The 17,516-nt window shown below is 32.4% G+C and overlaps 1 long non-coding RNA gene across 1 annotated transcript; it reads right to left on the bottom strand.

Moving 5' to 3' along the window:
- Nucleotides 1-4,123: 4,123 nt before the first annotated feature.
- LOC127708008 (uncharacterized) lies at nucleotides 4,124-15,676 on the bottom strand. The gene is made up of 4 exons (XR_007985119.1): nucleotides 15,543-15,676; nucleotides 13,038-13,114; nucleotides 5,973-6,144; nucleotides 4,124-5,078 (listed from the first exon to the last, which is right to left on the bottom strand). It is a non-coding gene; the product is annotated as an uncharacterized LOC127708008 (long non-coding RNA).
- Between the last annotated feature and the right edge of the window lie 1,840 nt (nucleotides 15,677-17,516).

The raw sequence follows: 17,516 nt of genomic DNA, 5'->3' as shown, positions 1-17,516 counted from the left end.
GTTACAATTTTCACTAAGTGAAAGAGATAGTTCGATGGAATCAAGAGAAATATTTGCAAAGCCATGAAATCACGAGAAATATTTGCATAGTCATTATTAAGTTGTTTAAATCATACGGTTTCTGTCACTATGACCTGTTTATGAATCTACATAGATCAGATTGGGTGTCTTTTTCTGAGCATGTATTCTACACATGTTGCAAAAATACTTAAAAAATATTTTACCATGATCATTTAATATACAACAGAAACATCTAAAACTTGAAATTAAACTATCTAAAAATTAAGGTTCGTTACGTGTATCAAGATATTTCGGAAAAAAATCCTTTTACAATAAATCAAGAGCAGATGATTATATTGAATTCTGAAAGGACATTTTTTTTTTTAATTTTTCAAAAAGATAAAGCCTGTAACCCCCTTTTGTATTTAATATTGCGGATGGATGGGATTGTGAAAAACAGTTCTCCCATTGATTTATCCATTTATATCGTTTAGCGACTCCTCAATAAAGAAAAGTTATGGTTTTCCCTATATATATAACGCATAGAAAAAAAACTTTGATTTCGTTAATTGCAGTGTATTCTAACGAAAAAACAAGGTTAGTGACCCCAGTTTTTAAATTGAAATTTGAAAGAACATTGACCCAGAAGCCTTTCACAGAAGTTTAAGAAAAATCTATCGTCGAACATTTAGACACCCTAGCTACCTTAAATTCTGTTATGTATATGGAAAATACTAAAATTTGAGGATGTGTTAAATTAATGTTTATTGATATATGGAATATGATTTAAAAAATACTTTGCATCAAAAATATTTCACTGAATGTACATGTACCTGGAAGATAAAACAAAAATCCCAAAGTTCACCTGAAACGATGTTTGGCAATATATTGAATAATCATCAAAAGGTTTCAGGAAATAAGATTATTGTCTGAAAATTGCAGGCAGTAACTTAATGTCTAGGCGTTAACTTATTGCCTAGGATTTAAGCTTAATGCCTAATTTTACTTATAACATGTACAAAGACAGTGACCGGTTGGCAAGTTTTTCTTGAAACAATTGTTTTAACTGAGATGACTGCTTTCTAGCTTAAAACTGATGTGCAGCAAAAAGTATTTATTGCATCAATAAATATTTGACAATGAACATTTCAACCGTTGAAGTGTTCCTTCATGACAAGCGACAATTTTTTTTTATGCTTTACATGTTGATGTGAATATAATAAATTTCGTACTTTGACCATGTTACCTGCAGAGCTTCATTTTTTCGTAAGAAGGTTAACTTGTTTATTCCGCATTTAGAACCATTTGTAGACTTGACGGCTCTCATGTATCTGATTTTTCCGTGAGAAGGTTAACTTGTTTATTCCGCATTTAAAACCATTTGTAGACTTGACGGCTCCTGGACAAGGTGTACATTTAATGACATTGTTTAAAGAGTCATAAACATGATAATTTTCTCTTTCAGTAAAAATGTCTATAATTTGGTTTTGAAATTTGATCCATGAATTAAAGAAAGTTTAAGTTTCATTATGGTACCGACAACCAAATATTGGTCTGTTTGATTGAACATAATATGGTTTGCACCTTACAAAAGTTCTTTTTGACATTTTAATGAATGGATGAGATTTTGTAAATTTTTAGATACATTGAATAGAATTTTCCATGAATATGTATCACATGAGAACTATAGTTCGGCCTAATATCTCATTCATTTCGTATCTGATTTATTACCCGTAGGTCTCTAGTTTTGAGGAAGCAGTAAACAATTACAAACTAGTTTTCGTGCGTTTCACATACAGCGTAAAGCCGTTTTTGTTTTATGATTTGCTATGTCCAAAAGGATTTTTCTGACCGGAAACATTTACTCTTCTACCAGTGCAAAGAACGTAGAGAATACTAAAGATTTGACCACTTTACATTTCATTGTATTTGAGACAACAGTTTCGCTACTGACTGCGACTGTAATGACATGCTCAGCGGCTCTAGCATAATCGGATTGCCTTATTTTTTTTCTCTTTTATGAAATTTTAAATAGAATGAACAACTATCAACAAAAATGTATGGCAATATCAAGGGACTGAGCTTCGCAGACGTGACATTATTGCATGTTACGCATTTAGCCAACAGTAGACTGTGGCAAAAGTATACTGTATGCCTATAATATATGCCAATCTATAATATAAACAGTCACTTCTCGGATGTTTTCGGTAAACTCTCCCTAAATTTCGTAACTGTCCTAATTTTTTACCATTATATTTTTGAAATCAGATTTTATATTTTGGCTGTCAACGACATTATTTTGTATTGTGTTTTTGTCTTTGTATGTTATTTTACACTCGGTTAAACATTAACTTAAAAGTAGGGATCAATTTATGATCTCGTGTTTTCTCTTTGTTTTTCCTTCCATATGGATTTCTCTGTGTCACAGTTGTTCTTTTTTTTTAATTTAACAATAATGCTCTTGTTAAATTTCTTTCGGTGAAAGGCTGATGCTCCCTCTGAATGCATGAATATAAGTTAGCAACTGTAGATTTAATAAACAGTGATGTTGAAGTAGAACTTGAAAATATTGTGTCTGTGCGACACATTTGAAACCCCCGTTTTATTTAGTTCATATCGAAGGACAATTGTGTTGCTGTGTGTTTCAAACTTTTAAAAATCTTAACTTTTTCAAAGTTAAAAGGGAGGGGAATAAAATTGACCTAGTTCAACATCTTCACATTTGTAAAAAATGTCAAGAAAAAAGCAATCCTGGCAATCGGCACATTCTAGTTAGTAAAAGTTCTATCATCCAGCATTTTATTATAAAATTGCGAACTTGAAAACTGTTAGCATGCATAATTTTACTCCAAAATGACAACGTTTAATATTCTTTCGTGTGTGGGATTTAAGAAAGGAAAAAATCAAAATCCAAGTTTTATGCACCCCTTAATATATGCACTTACACCATCCATGTCATAAAAGTTCTAGTTTGCAAACTGAAGGAGAATGTAAAATAAACCATGCATCATATGGGACGAATGGACGGACGGACAGACTGGGGCATAAAACAATACACGTATACAGCAGTACTGTTACTTAAAAACAAGGAAACACTTGGTGATTGCAATTTATCTTCCTATCTGATTGATGTGTCGATTAAAAGCATATAGAAAAGAAATCCTGTGGTTTGTCTACTTAGAAGAATAGTATTTGTCTGAAATCAAACTTATTTTTAACATTTCTTAAACTTTCAGGAAATGCTATGTCATTTTTGTTTTTGCATTTTAAAAATAGTAACCTACTCATTATATCAACTAGTTATAGCACAAGTTAAGTCAAACTTATACAAAGACGATATTTTGTTATTCTTCATGACAATGGATTCTTGTATACGAAAGAAAATTTCAAGGTGGGAGGGTAATCACGATCCATCATTTTGTCAAAGAAAGACAGACAGGAAACAAGAAATAAATACAAGCAATAGCTTTTTATTGTGAATTTGTTTTGCAATAAATGGACTAAAAATTTGCACTTGTTCCAAATCAGGATATCTAGATTGTCTACCGATTTCCTGAATTTTGCATGTTGTTTCAGACGATGGTGCGTGATGTTGTACTATAACGCATTTTTGTCTTTCGTCGTCTTTGGTTTTTTTTTTTTTTTTTGCTCTGGTTTTGTCGGTTTTTCTTGGGTTTCTTTGAGGTTTGAATCTACCTTTGGTATTTGGGTCTCTTTTGTATTAAACTGAGCAGTTTAGCACTCGCATAATGGGATGCTTTGACATTACAACTTATCTGAAACATTAATTGTAATAATTTATTTCCTTTATTTAATCTGTAGACAAATAATTATGTATGTAGAGTAGGTAATTTAAAAAAAAAAATGCTTTCAAATATGATCACTTCAGCCGGTATCGTTTGTACATTTATCACAATAGTATTCAAGGAGGGCGAGACTGAATAAAAAAAAATAAAAATACTGTATTAAAGAATGCTCACAGTTCCAGAAACAAATTCAACAGTAAATTAACTGTTGTAACTGAGATAATGTCCTACACTCTTATCGAAGTAAATTTCAAAATAAAAATTCACGAACAGTGTTAGAAAATACAATCAGATGCAATTTTCCAGCTAAATTAGTGCACCGTTTTAAAACAAAACAGAAAACATCTTAATGAAGATTTGTTTTACAATATAGATATGCGAAAATAAATACAAAAAAAAATAATAACTTGATACCAGACGCAGAATTTATTCACCAATAACAGTCTAATTATAACTTTTGTCGATAAATTTAGATAGTTTTAAGAAGACCATTTCTACTGTAAACAACTTATCAACTTTATTGCAAGCAAACACTTAATATAACATTCACGGTACCAATTTTACTACACAATATGTGCATTTCGACAATATTTTTTGTCATTAGACGGATATGGTTTGTTCAAAATTTACTGTTATAGAATTAAGGAAATGTTTTTAAATTAAGGAATATATCTCCTTTGAGCAAAGCTCTAATTCCTTGTCCGGATTTGGCTATACGTTAGGTCCTTTTAGGTTTTATCCGCACTTCCTTCCACATTTGTATTAGAATTTAGGTATTCAAATATTTTGACCTCGAGCATCACTGAAGAAACATTTATTGTCGAAATGCACATCTGGAGCAATGCTCTGATTTCTTGTCCGGATTTTGCTTAATTTTAGGTCCTTTTTTATTTGATCCGCTTTTCACCATTTGTAATAGATTTGGGTATTCAAATATTTTGGCCTAGAGCATCAACGAAGAAACATAAATTGTCGAAATGCGCATCTAGTTCATTAGAATTGGTACCGTTTATATTATCAAAGTAACAGTTACAGACAATCGTCTGTTTCCGTGTTGGTATGTGCAGATAACATTGTTTTCATATCGAATAATCAAAAGTGGCAATTGCGTAAATAGAAATATAAAGAACTTTGATTATGATTTGTATTCAAATGTATTCAAATTTGATAATTTTAATTGAGAAAACATAGAAGCTTATGTTGATTTTGGAACAATAAAAAGTATTAATTGAATCACTCTTCTTTACTGCTACTTTTTTTTCTGCTTGTAGCCTACAACAATGAAAAAATATATGTATATAGTATATGCAAATAAAAAAAAAATCTGTTCGACACCTAGACAAGCTTTATCGAGGTATTAGTACTACGGCTGGATATATACATGAGAGTTTGAAAAAATATATGCTGCCCAGTAGAAGATTTTTTTTATTTCTGTTATCTACTAACCGTATTATCAACTTATAGTTAAAAAAAATCTTTTTATTCATACATTTGATATTTTGATAATTATTGTTTTGGTTGCTGAGCGTTTAATCTCACTTCTTTTGCATCAATATACAGCTAATTCTTTGCCTTCTATAATTGCGCCCATGTTTTTACTTTTGCAACTGTTATTATAGGATCTGCTTACCCTTCCGGAGCACCTGCGATCACCCCAAGTTTTTGGTAGGTTTCGTGTTGCTCAGTCTTTAGTTTTCTATGTTGTGTTTTGTGAACTATTGTTTGTCTGTTTGTCTTTTTCTTTTTTAGCCATGGCGTTGTTAGTTTATTTTCGACTTATGAGTTTGAATGTCCCACTGGTATCTTTCGCCTCTCTTTTATTAAGTTGTTTTCTCATTCTCAATAAACATAGATTACAATGAAGTATGAGTTACTAAGCGGGTATCTACATAGTGTTTGATCATTGTAAATAAACAGTGATTACCTAAATATCAAGTGGTGTTATTCAAACAGTGTGACACCGAACAACAAAAACATGCATATCCGAATGTGTGCTCCGAATTAAGGGTAACAAGTATGAAGTTAAATTTTCACTATGTGTGCTTTTTAAAATTATTAAATATCTTGAAGAGCAACAACCCAAAAAAACTATGCAAAATTGTTGTTTTTTTGTGTAAGTGTTTTCATTATCAATATTAGAGACAGTACTGTATAATAATATCTTACCAGATGCATATGTAGTTCTCTGTTTAATTATAAATCCAAATTCCCCTTACACACTGTGTACCGCAACCAATTGAACAGCAAAGATATCCTCTAGTACACCCTCCAGGTCGACATAAAATACCACAATGACTGACATGATCTGGATTAATTGGTGGACACTGCAGACTATAACCTGTGTAATATAATGCAATTGAATATCTGTTAGGCAAATAGTGAAAAAAAAAACTGTTTCGTATATACATATATAAGTACGTTTAAACAAGTGACAACTCTACGACGGATCCATCCATTGGATCAACAGTGAAGGTGATACACGGCCGAAAACACATATTATATTCATAACTACTCTAAATATCAGCACAACAATGTTAAATCTGCAAATTTGTGGAAGGAAATTTGTGTTCTTCCCTCGCCGGGATTCGAACTCATGCTAATGGGATATCGAAACAACACCGTCTGCACTGTGTCCAGCGCTCTAGATCATTCGGCCACCTAGACTAAACTAAAAATTCAGATTTCGGTGGCCTAGTGTTACTTTTCCTCGTCAGTAGAATCTAGAGTTGTAAAACAGTACATGATATATTAGGCATGAAGATGGAATTGATTGCAGATTAGCTAAACTATCTATGATAAGGATCGTAAGATGCAGTCACAGAAATAATTATTTGATAAGTACGTCTAAACAACTCTACGCTCTACTCTGATATATTAGATATGAAGATGGAATTAATTACAGATTAGCTAAATTATCTATCGTAAAGGATCGTAAGATACAGTCACAGAAATAATTATTCGATTCCTAACATCACTGAAGAGACATTAATTGTCGAAATCCGGATATGGTGTACAAAAAATCTTTGCACCTTTGTTTGCGGTATACCATCTTTGCCGCAAGTTTTTTAGTTTTCTGTTTGGTATCAAATTTATACTTAAGATCCATTATTACACCTTGTGATCCGTTTATTTGGCAATCGCCAATGGCAGTCAGCAGGATTTAAGAACATTTGTTGTTCGACCTGTTAGTCAAATGCGTTTTGTTAAAATATTCTTTTTCACTTTTTTGGTCTTTTGGAAAATGTTATATATATATATATATATATATATATATATATATATAAACGCCTAAAAAGTGTACACAACAACACCAATAACAAAAAAAGGAACTATAAATGTAATTATTTATAAATATTTCGGCTAACAGATATCCTTCATCAGTATATATGATTGTGATGTTGAATGAATCATATATCAGTCTACTTAGATTAAACTATAACAATCTTGAAATTTATACAATAAAAAAGTCAAACCGAACATCAGGTAAAACGCTTGCACAATTCTAAATATGTGTTAAACACGACATAGGTTACATGACTAATTACAAAAGAGAGTTTAAATATATGCTTTAAATAAAAATAATAAGCTTTAACGGTGACGACAGTTATGATGTTACAAGAACGATTGCGTCAATAAGAATTCCAAATAAACAGCACTGAACGATCTAAATTTGTAAATATTTCAAATTTGACAACGGTAGAGTAGTTACAACAGAGTCTGCGTATTTAAACATCGCAAACAAACGGCCGTTAAAATATAATAATAAATTTTGACTACGGTTAACTAGTTGAACGTGGCTTGGTACTTTTACATCCCTCAAAAAATTAAGCAATTTAAATTGGTATATTCAACAGACTTATTTTAGAGATGAGTAAGGTACAGACATAGAAACAGAGACTGTAACAATAAATAATATCACACTAATGTGAAGCACTGCATGGAGTCGAACTACATCTTTTTATTTATCCCATTTGGTGCCAAAGTTGTTAATTTTCTTATCCAAAATCTTTCCCGAGTGAGTCTATCCTCCCTAGACCAAGCAGAGTTGTGGTCAATGATTTTAATGGTCAGTCGATTGCGATATTCCTTAGTGTGGCCAGGGGATCTCAAATGTCGACTGAGAGGGAGGTCTGGCTTGCACTGGTAGTCGCTACGATGACCGTTCATTCGTTTGTGAAACGGCTTTTCTGACTCGCCAACATACTGTTAACCACATTTACACTGTAGGAGATACACAACATTTGTAGTCTTGCAATTAACATTGCAAAATATGGTGTATTCTGTACCAGTGGATAGACTGTTAAAAGTCTGGGTAACCAGTATTTGTTTGCAAGTCATCGTTTGTTTCCTCAACCCTTGCAAGAGCCCACAGACGAAGAGCCTGCTTGAGAGGATAAATCAGCTCTCACCAGCAAGTCTTTAAGGCTTTTGGGCCTACGGAAAGCCAGTACAGGTGGCTCGGGAAAGATCTTGGATGGTTTAGGATGTTTTTCGATTTCTTTCCAATTTTCGCGGATAAGGTGAGATAAGTTGTCAAATTTTGGATGGTAAGTCAACACAAAAGGCACCCTCCTGTTGACCTTTTTGACTTTATATTGTAAAGTCTCAGCTGATGTTGTTAGCACGAGAAAAACTTTATCAATGTCTTTTCTTTTGTAGCCCCGATGTTTTAGGTGACCGCGAAGTTCTTGTAGTCGTTTTTTTGCAATATCGTTGGTGGAGCAAATCCTTTTTATTTGTATGGCCTGGCTGTAGGGAATGCTGTTGGTGCAATGTTTAGGGTGACAACTTAAAGGAGATAGATATTGATGTTTGTCTGTGGGCTTGCAATACAGATCTGTAAATATGTTTCCATCTCTCACTTGCGTTGGAGTGTCAAGAAATGTGATCTTAGAGCCAGAGATTTCATATGTGAATTTTATTGAGGGATGGGCATCGTTGGCATGTTGAATGAACAAATTTAGTTCTTGTTCAGTATTATCCCACTTCATGTCAATATCATCGATAAATCGGAACCAAGAGAGGGGTTGATAAAGAGAAGAATTGAGAATTCTCTGTTCTAATTTCCCCATAAAAATATTGGCATAATACGGGGCCATCTTTGTTCCCATTGCTGTTCCATTAACTTGGAGAAAGTGTTCACCATTGAATGTGAAGTTATTGCATTGTAATACCAAAGTTAGAAGCTGGATGAGACATTCAGTCGGTGGATGTAAGGTGTTACGAGAGTTCAGGACTTTCCTACAGGCTTCAATACCATCGTCATGGGGGATGTTAGGATAGAGGGAGGTAACATCAAGCGAGACAAGGATAGTTTCAGGTGGGAGAGGGTTTGAAGATTCCATTTTCTTAAGATAATGTGTTGTGTCTTGTATATAGGATGGTAAATTTTCCACATGTGGTCTCAGATGAAAGTCAATAAATTCTGATATTTTCTCTGTAGGGTGGTCATTGGCGGAAACAATTGGTCTACCTGGATTATTGACTTTATGTATTTTGGGCAGAAGATAGAAACGCCCCGGCTTTGATTTTTCAGGTTTTAGATATTAAAATGAGTTTTCATCAATATGTCCCTGTTCACACATGTTTTTCAGGTTTGTGGTGATCTCTTTGTTGAATTGAGGGGTGGGGTCAGAGTCTAATTTCTTATAAAGTTTTTAAGTAACCGCACAGCTTCATTTTCTTCAGACGATAAATTGTTGAATGTTTGGGAAGTGGCAGTGGACAGATGTGTTACGTCGGATTTAATTTTGTCAATAATATGTTCTAAAGTAGCACATTTACTGGGTTTAGAAATCCATGAACTTTTTTTCCTGAATCTGGGAATTCGACATCTTCTTGGTCGTCATCTGAGTCGAGATCACTTGTGTCACTATCAGTGGTACTTTTTGTGGTGTCCTTAGAAAAATATTCCTTGATTCTGAGGGATCTTGCTAACTTGTCTAGGTCATCTTCCAAAAGTATAGAATCTATTTTGCCCGGCGTGGGACAAAATTTAAGACCTTTTGACCGTACCTTAGTCTCGGTCTCCGACAAAGCAACTGAAGACAAATTGACTACAGTGTTTGTAGAGTTCATGCAACTTTGTTTTTTTCTCCTGAATCGGCGATTCCGGGATTTTTTTTTCCGGTTATGATGGTACGATTGAGAGTTAAGGTGGTCTGCTCTCTATATATATATATACAAAACAAAATAGGGTCTTAATATTGATCAAAATCATTCGTTCATACCTAACAATTCTATTACAAATATTTAAATAAGCTGTTGAAATTTTAAACTGTAATTAAGGTAATTTGTCTGCCTACAATCTCATGTTTATGTCAATAAAACAGCTATTTTACATCATCTGAAGCGTTAATTAGATTTAATGAAATGTCAGATAAAAATAGAATATTGCATGTTTTAAAGCAATTTGCACATATGCGCTATAGAACTATGCTTCAGAATAGTAGCTGTTTACCAGACAACAATTTAACAAATATTCTGTCATAATGAATGTTGATTAACTAATATTAAAAATAAACTGATCAAAGACACCAGGCATATATTTTTGTACGCCAGACTAGACAAGACTCTGAGTCTCATGAATGATGGCCGAAAGGTTTTGCTAAATACAGCTAATGTAATTTATTTCTGGAGTAGAAAATCCTAGTTTTTCAAACAATTCAAACTTCTGCGTTTCTCAGTCTTTTTTCAATGTGCTTTGTATACAGTAGTTTATCTTTTGGTCTCTTGGTCTTTTTCTTATTTTGCAATGGCTTTGTCAGTTTATTTTCGACTTATCATTTTAAATGACACTTTGGTTTCTTTCACTTTTTTTTGTAAACTGTTTATTTATGATATGGCTACATCTATAATATGTCATGTCATCACAGAAATAATGAGTATGAAATATCAAACATATTGAACAGTAACCCAAACAACACCTACATCCCCGAACCGTAAGACCAAAAAGAAAAATATAACGTCAAGACAGAACGGCATCGCATATGCAATGAAAATAGACATGTTGAACAGGTATGATACGCGCTCAAACCATCCTTTTCATACGTAGAAGCTACGTGACAAAGTAAAACATAATTTGGAAATTAATTGTTGACAAAACTTTGATTTTAAAAAAAAACTAAGCATTACGATTTTCTTTCCAACGAAATAGATTACCGAATTGTTGTATTATCTGATTGAAAGAATGTTAGTTTAGTGCCATATTATCTCCATTATCTTTCGAAGGTTTGATTGGTTGATCATAAGGTGCCTAACATCCAGTCAACGTGTCATTTTGATTCAATGTGTATCATATATCAAGACAACACTAGTTTACCAATATGCAATTCTAATAAATCGATAATGTTTCCTGCTGGATGATGTTTTATGGACTTTGTTTCGTCGCTTTATACTTTTGGCATGGCGGTGTCTGTTTTTATTAGACTTGTCTTTTGTATGGCCACCTTAGTATGTGTATCGGCCCCCGCTTGTTGACAAACTATAATAAGGTAGATCATACATGTAGGTATATATTTCCTCAGATAAATTTTTTTTATACTTTGCCAAAATAAAGATTTTTCTATGCTTTTTCCAAAAATATAATAATAAGTATGGGTCACCGTGTGATATTTCAAGCTACGGGTCGTACGAAATTGCCCAAATTTGCTTAGATTGTTCATGAAAAAACACATTTTTGTGCATAAAAAGAAATCTATGAGATATAATTTTGAAATAAAATATGAGAAGATAGGTTTTATAATATGCTTTGGGAAAATAAAAAGAAAAAATGGTGTCACCGAACTTGTTTTCTTGCTACAAGTAAAAAATTAAAATTTCCCTATCAATCCAGTATAATTTTTTTTACTAAAAGAGTTATCTCCCCTTAAATGGCCAAGTTGGAAAAATTATTCTAAAAACACAAATATTTGGTATTTATTTAAACATTATGAATAATGCAATATATCACCAAGTTTTCTTTCATCAAATAAACAGTCTAACCTATAAATTGCCTATCTGTCTCCAAATTTGCAGATTTGGGCAAAGATCTAGACCGATTGTATACTGCGATTGTACAATCCAAGATGGCGGTATACCATGAATCTACCTTAAAACTATATGGGGAAATTGAATTCATTTAGTACTGTTAAAAGAGGCATTCAGACCTCATGAATTTTGACGAACATACAGTTCCGAAAGCATGAAATAAAGACTGATAATTAATAAGCATTCCAAAAAAAGTTATCAGTGAAATCATGTGCTCGTGATGGATAAGAAGTTCACCCTCTACTAGATGAACTCTTGCTGTTCCATATAGGTTAGTGAAATCTGTCCAAGATAAGTTTCATCCGGTGATTTCATAATCAGGGAAAAAAGACATGATTGTAGCGGAGACAGTTTTTTCCCCAGACTGAACAAGTGATTCAATATCTTCTTGTGTGCAGCAACCATCATTCAAGTTAAAACATTGTTGTGACGTCATTCTATTGTTGTACCTGTTCTTTATTTTAGTGATTGAACTATCATTTACTTGTACGAAACCATTTTGTTACCTTTAACTGTCCAATATTTTTAAGAATAACTTTTCTCTTTCTTAAAAATATTTGACAGCTGAAGGTAGCATAATTGATTCTTACAGGTAAATTAAAGTTCAGGAGCTGAAAAAACCCCAATAATTTCACACAATTTGTTTCTTCATTAAACATTACAACAAAAGCAATATAATAATCCATGTGAAATCCATTTTTGTTTCAAGGTGTTTAACTTAAACACAAAAAATAGCGTCCAAAGTGGCGCTTTATTGGCAATATATCATCTTGGCCTTTATTAGACTTTACGTAAATTTCAAAGGTTTCAAGGCCACAAACCGCCACAACATTTCTGAGAAAAATGAAAAATACTGTTCGTACGTAATACAATAATTTCAACAGATTTTAGAATTTACACTAAACACACGGACATCGGTAACCACATACAGTTTCGTATTGTGAATACCTACAAACCGCAGTTGGTTCATGACCACAACCGTTTTGTTATACATTGTTGGAGAGATATAAATACATTGATTTGAAATTAGAATGCCAGATCACCCTTTTCTTAAAAAGATTTTTTTTTATGTGACTGTTTATGCGTTTAATATATTTTACGAAATGTTCCGTTGTATATCCGTTTAAATAAATGCAAATTTGAACATATCAAAATGGTGATATGACCTTAATGGAGAGGTAGGAATTTAACAAACAAACGTACCTGCTTCGCTTTTATCTATCGTCGAGATGCTTATCAGAAAAATAGCTATAATAACTATTTTGCACATTCCCATTTTTCTGTAAAATAAAAATGGTTAATTTAAAGATTGTACACAGCAATTTAATATTTTTAATATCAACATAAAATTGAGAATGGAAATGGGGAATATGTCAAAGAGACAACAACCCGACCAAAGAGCAGACAACAGCCGAAGGCCACCAATGGGTCTTCAACGAAGCGAGAAAATCCCGCACCCGGAGGTGTTTAAACATGTTTGTGAATTCTACTTGACTTTTTAATCTGTCAATATCGGGTGTACATTTTGTGAAAGAAGAAAGTTATTCTAGAAACATGTGTTGTACGTTCGAGCTTATCATCAGGACTATATGAATGAAAACAGTCGTTTCGTAGATACTCAGTGCTGGAAAGGTCGTTCACCAAATAGCTAGTAATTTGGTCATAGAAACAATGCTTTTGTATTTTCACTGTACAACTTTAAGCGCAGACATTATGAAATTAAAAAAAACTAAGGTTGCAATTCTCGTTTCTGTTACTGGTTTATGTCCGTTCATTCTGTAATTTACGAAGAGAACGTCAAAAGAATTATACTAACATTTACAAAAGCACAATGTAATTTTAGTTTCAATATAACATTATGAAGTATCTATGGTCAGATTCCCATACTATAATTGCCTAAAGACAACTCAAAACTTTATTTAAAACACTAAAATGTACAACGGGTGTCTTCTATTAAATAAGCGGACAAAACAATATATTATTTGATATCATGTAATTTGATCGATCAGATTTTATTTCAGTACTTATTTGAAAAAGGAATTACAACCAAAACCCAAAGTTTATCGAAAGTAACTTATGTTTGTCCCTAAAATACAAATTTCTCATTGTGGTTCCACAATTCTTCCGTTCTACAATGTTTGAAAAAAAATCCCAATAAAGACAGCTTTCAGATTAATCCTTTCCGTACATGTATGTGCACAACAACATGAACAATATGTCCATTTAAAAGTTATGTCAGGTTATAGTGACATAAACGTGTTATTATATTAAATTAATCCGGATTTCCAGTCAATCATTGCTCGGAAACAACCAGCAAACAGGACTTTTTTTTAAATGTTTTTAAGTTGATTACAAAAGAGATTTAGCATTTGCTTCATATTTTTTTATTATCAAATGGTAACCGGATCGTTAAATAATCAATGTACAAACTTGTTCACAATTGAACTAGCTGATATTCCTATTTGTATTCCATAGATTTAGAATTTGTTATAAATAAATATTATAATGTTGGAAGAAAGTGGCTATAAAATTTGTAAGAATAATCCTTGACAATAAGAATTCGAAATTTTTGCTTATATTTCAATAAATTATTTCGCGTTATTCATTTAAGAGTATGTTAAGTGAGGAGCCGATGACAGGCGCAATAGCAATCTGCATCTTGATAACGCTTTACGAAAGGAATCCTTTCAGAACAAATAAGCATTTTCTTCTGCTTGTATAATACATTTGAAAATGTTTTGTGTTCTTCCATTCATCCTTTAGTACAAATAATGAACACTTTAAGAATTCTTATGCTATTTTATTTAAAAATGACAGTCCATATAATATTATTCATTAATAGATATTAAGAGCAATTGAAACTAGAAAAACTGTAGAAAGAAAAGTCATCGTTTCAAATGCGTATACAATTATTTTTCTGTTCAATATCTTATTCCAAATATCTAAATCACATCTTGGGGAAATAAAAAAAACAATGAGCAAAACCCATACCGTGTAGCATTCTATTAAAGGCATCGAAATGACAAACTTATGAAACTGAACAATAATAAAAAAAAACTGATAAGATATACAGCAACACTAACTGATTTACCTCTGACTTTGGACGTGTACGTACAGAATGCGTCAGGGTGTAAACATGTTTGCAGACATCGAATATTCTCCCTAACAGTGGTACAACAGAACAACATACGAACAAACTATTGAATGTATAAATAGTATTTGGAAAAGGCTGGACTCATCAGCTCGACACAGTGTCGGAACTATCAAAAAGACTTAAAAACAAACTACCGGTCTTAGAGTACTTAAAATTACTAGTTCAAAGCAAAGTGGTGCAATATTAGAGGCAAATAAAACCCAAGAAGGGTAAACACATAGTGATACTTCGAAAGGAAGAAAAACGTGGACTGCTCCATGTGCGGTATGGGTTTTGCTAATTGTTCAAAGCCGTACGCTGACCTATAGTTGCTTACTTCGAGATCATTTTGTCTCTGGCAGATAGTTGTCTTATTTGCAATTTTACCAAATCTTCTTATTTCATGCAGGTGTTCCTTGCTTATTTGGAAAGCCTTTAAAACAAAAAAGGAACGAAAAGTTGAACTCTTAACTTCTAATGCAAAGAAATGTATGAATTTCAAAGTAATTCCTTACTTATTTTTCCATATTCGATTTTTGACGCTTTATCAGTAATGAAAATTACAATTGCTTTACCTTACTTGGCTATTCCAGCATATGATGTTCTACATATGATATTCAACACATAAACGCACAGGATATTTATACTCTCCTTGGAAAAAAATAGAAATGTCTTTCTTCTTATCGGCGAAACATGTTGCTGCATTTATATTCAACTCATGTCGTTAAAAATAAAAATAGAAATTGAGTCTACATATGCATTATGTCATAGGATTTGGGTTTTTGTTTAATATCAATGTTCATATTTAATGATTCAAATATAATCTATCTTAAAATACATATGTGACGTAAATCTTTTGTTCAAACTCTCCATTATTTTTCAGGAATGGAGAGTTATTTTCTATTGCTCATTTTTATTCATCCGGATATTTTGCTCTTTGAATATTTCCTTGGACACTTTCTTAAAAAGTGTTCACCTATGGAAATAAATCTAAAGGAAGTTACACGATATTGAAAGAAGTTGAAGCAGTTAGACATAGTAGAATAAAGATGTTACTTAGCTTCTCATAACATTGGGAATCTATTGTTCACAATTCAACAATATATTCAAAATAACTCAAATCGATGTTACATCTTTATTCTAATATGTCTAAAGAATGACAAAATGACAAGCAATACAAACACGTGCATAACAAACTAAATATTTTTGTCCACACTCTTATCGTGTAATTCTGAATTCCAAAGTCATGTGTTTCATATCAAAATAGGTTGAAATAGTGATACTTAACATCATTTTTATACTTTTAACTAGGTGACTGGTCATTTTCTGTCATTGGGGGGATGGGAGGAATTTTGGAAATTTCTCTTATTTTTTTCAAGTCCCCACCCTGAGGAAGGAAAATAAATTCACGACACCCTTTTCCAAAGACATACAAATTTCACCACTCCTAACAGCTCTCAATACTTTTATTCTTTATATCAAAAATAAATGCATACACTTTCTATTTATATCAATATTATCGTTCAATAAAATATTGCACCAGTAATGGATTAAGAGCTTAAAGGGGGAAAGGGGGGGGGGGGATATTATATATTATATAAAAATAATATGCTCTGCAGGGCGCAGTATGATACGACCGCATAGGTTGAACCCTGAACAGCTGGGGCAAGTATGGACACAACATTGAAGATTGATACAGCTCAGACGCCCAGAATTTGGATTCGTGAATTAGTATTTGACACATTATAGGTTTTTGACATAGAATGAATGTGGTCTAAGAACTTAACTATTATGGTCCAATAAATATCCAAAATTTAGCAAATCTGTGAAATCAAACAAAGTTTAATTTTTAACTCTGATTTTACCCAAAATAAAAAATCTGAATACATGTTTAGATTCAGCATATCAAAGAACCCCAAAAATTCATTTTTTGTTAAATTCAAACAAAGTTTAAATCTGGACCCTTTTTGCCTTAATGTGGACCATTTAAAGGGGCATTAGCTGTCAAAATCATGCTCACCGATTTGACTCAAATTTTCACATATTTCATTTATTACATACTAAAACACCTATCCAAATTAAAATAAGTCTGAAATGAACAGTTAAGAATGCATGTAATCGATAATATATATCAGAATTTCGTGTGTATTTTACTCTAGAAGCCATATAATTAACTATCGAGATGACCTCCGAAGACTGCTGACGGTCATATAACCCGATATAAACAGAAACATAAATATAAATAGATAGCGACTTCGTGCAACTGGACTTTTCTATGTCTATTTGATTTCATGTTTTAGGTTAAAAAAATAAGTTAATTATCTGTATAAGAATGATTTTTTTTGTGTGGATCGAAACAGTCAACGAAACGGTTCACCTTTGATTCACTTTCAATGTTGACATTCTTTTCCTTTTAATGGCTGAACACGACTAATACATGCAAAACCAACCCTAGCTAGTGAGTTAAATTGAAGGTCACATGAATACGGATTCAATGAGGTCGAATTATTCACTTGCAAGTGAATAATTCCTCAACTATGTTATTTTGC

Source organism: Mytilus californianus, unplaced genomic scaffold, assembly GCF_021869535.1.
Source record: "Mytilus californianus isolate M0D057914Y unplaced genomic scaffold, xbMytCali1.0.p SCAF_7, whole genome shotgun sequence".
In the NCBI taxonomy this organism is placed as follows: Eukaryota; Metazoa; Mollusca; class Bivalvia; order Mytilida; family Mytilidae; genus Mytilus; species Mytilus californianus.
Note: the sequence above shows the minus strand (reverse complement) of the source record. Positions and strands in the feature narration are given on the sequence as shown.